A 2,911-nucleotide genomic window follows, 5' to 3' on the forward strand; every position below is an offset into this window, starting at 1 on the left:
CAAACGCTTCTGCTCGTCGTCTGCTTTCTTAGACGCCGCCGGTTCGTAGACCTAATGTTGGCCCGGTACTTGCAATAAGAAGTGAGTGCAGGCCTCAAAAGAGTTAAATTTGAAGGTTGGTAAGCAGGCTCGATGTAAACAGTAGATACAAGGACATGTTGATCATTGTTACCAGTGACCATCACCGACTTGTTATCCCTAATTCACTTGGTCCGATTGTGCTTGGTATTTTCAGTATCGACGTCGACTATCTCAGCTACGGTTCACGCTTTTGCAGCCCGAGCGGCGTCGCGACTGAAAATTGCGAGCGAAATCGCATCATGCGAATCATGCTTTAGCGTACATACTGCGGCGTCTACGCGGAATGAATCGCCACATGTCACATTATTCAAGCGAAGTTTCGCGGTGTAGCGAGCCTCAATAATTTCGCTGATGCCGCTCAAGTAGTCAGACATCGTCAGGAAGACGTAGAATCAACAATTCGAATGCGAAAAAGGGCAGGGGGACTCCCACCGACGCCGACAACATCGCATCCCAATGGTTTGTTTATGGGCGACGGCGAGCTTCTTGCCCACACCCCCATCGCGCATGCGCGGCGCCGGTGGCGTCCGCTAGGGGCGCTCCGGTTTGTTTGTAAACATGAGTTGGTGTATAGACCCCCTTCGGATAGCATTCCTGACTTTCTCTCCGAACTTCGCTGCTGTATACAGTCGTTGCCACTCACTGCACCTCCTTGTCTTACAGGAGACATTAACATTGACCTCTTAAAGCCTTCCAAATCTATAGTCTGTGAATACCTCACTCTATTGGCCGACTGCGGAATAGAACCATCTATTCAATCCCCGACAAGAGAAGAATATCTAAACACAAGACCTGTCAGCTCATCCATTGATCACATTAACCTTAGGGCACCTTTCTCAACAATAAAATCAGCCGTTATAGCCCAGAAACTATCAGACCACTACTTTATAGCATGTCAGTTGGAATTTCCCGGTGTAGTGGGTGCTGTGCCCAATACTCAAATCCGCCAGATTGAAATAGTTGACCGTCAGAGATTTGACAAGCATGTTTCCGATTATGACTGGGTAACATGCCAACGGTCAGTATGTCCTTCAGAAATATATTCTTCCTTTGTTGAACTCTTCCAGAAGTTTGCTAACGCATCAAAAAAAGTAATTTTTTTAAAGCAGAGGAACTCCAATTTACGCTGGCTTAACAGTGACATATTAGCTGCAATTAAACTTAAACAAATTGCTTGGAAACGCTGCCGGCGTTCACCACACAACCAAAGCCTGCATGTAGGATTGAGATCTATCCGCAACAGAGTTGGCGCACTCATTCGCTCTGGTAAACGGGCTTATTTTCAAAAGCAGTTTTCTGAATCTCGTAGCAACGCTGTTAAAACCTGGTCATGGATCAACGAATTGCGCGGTGTCTCCCCGCGCGTGCAAGGAAGCATTATAAAAGACACCTTTGGTATTAACTCACTTGCTGCTGCAAATCGTTTTAACGATTTCTTTGCTTCTTTTTCCGGAGCAGCCAAAAAAAGCTCAATGTGTTCATCTATTCCTAACTCGAACCCTGTTTCCGCTTTTCTCCCTTACATGACAGCAAGCGACTTAGAATCTATAATACTGAGCCTCAAATTGAACAAATCCCATGGAATAGATAAAATACGCCTTAGTGATCTTCGAAGAAATTTCACTTACATTAAGGATACACTCCTTTTACTTTTCAACATGATAATCGAGACTGGTGTCATAGCCCGTGCATTAAAAACTGCTGTTGTCAAACCCCTATTTAAGGAAGGTCAGAGAAGTAAGGTAGAAAACTATCGCCCAATATCGATTTTGCCATGTCTGGCACAAATATTAGAAAAATATATTTATATGACGATGGCATCCTTTATTGATAAATATAAGGTTATGTCTCCGAGTCAGTATGGCTTTATAGCTGGTCGAGGAACACAACCTCTCTTGGACACGTTTTCTGATGACTTAAATTATGGCTTTGAGAATAACTTGTTCACTTGCGCATGCTTCCTTGACGTGTCAAAAGCGTTTGATACTGTTAATCACTCTATACTACATAGCAAAATTTCAGCCATAGGATTTCGTGGACCTTTCTTGTCACTTTTAGGAAATTTTCTGCTTGGGCGCACACAGTTGGTTTCGGTGAACATTGTGCAAAGTTCCACAGCTATAGTTTAAAATCTGGCGTTCCGCAAGGGTCCGTTCTTTCTCCACTATTGTTTAACATCTATGTCAACTACTTATATAGCGTGGTTTCAAACTGCATTATTTACCAATATGCAGACGACACCCTTTTATTAACACGTCATACTTCCTACCCAGAAGCGCTTCAGATGCCCCAGCAATCCTCCAACAAAGTCATGGACTGGTTTTCTCGGAACTTGATTTCTATAAATATGTCGAAAACAAAACTCGTCTGCTTTCGCAATCTCTTGAAAGTAGTGTCCTTAAATATTCCTTTTTTGCTACACACATCAAACTGTAGCTCGTGCCACTGTGCTGAAGTGCCGTATTCCGACTCTGTAAAATACCTTGGTATACACCTCGACTCCGACCTTTCGTGGAATTCTCATTTAACGAAAATATGTTCGAAGTTGAGAAGCGTTTCTTGTTTGCTTTAGAACATCAAAACTTTCATGCCCCTCGGCTTACGCAAACGCGTTGCCTATTCGTTAGCCTATAGTCACCTGCGCTATGGTATAACTGTTTTCGGTTCATGCTCGAATTTATGGCAAACGAAAATAGACAATATCTTAATGAACCGAAATTTCGAGCTCACTAAACAAGGCCGGGCGGATAGGCGGGAAGCTGCAAAACTAAAAAATATCACTCATACGGCGATATATCTAACGGACCGCCGTATTCTTTTGGAAAAGAAG

This window comes from Ixodes scapularis, unplaced genomic scaffold (genome assembly GCF_016920785.2).
Source record: "Ixodes scapularis isolate PalLabHiFi unplaced genomic scaffold, ASM1692078v2 PGA_scaffold25__3_contigs__length_428684, whole genome shotgun sequence".
Classification (NCBI taxonomy): Eukaryota; Metazoa; Arthropoda; class Arachnida; order Ixodida; family Ixodidae; genus Ixodes; species Ixodes scapularis.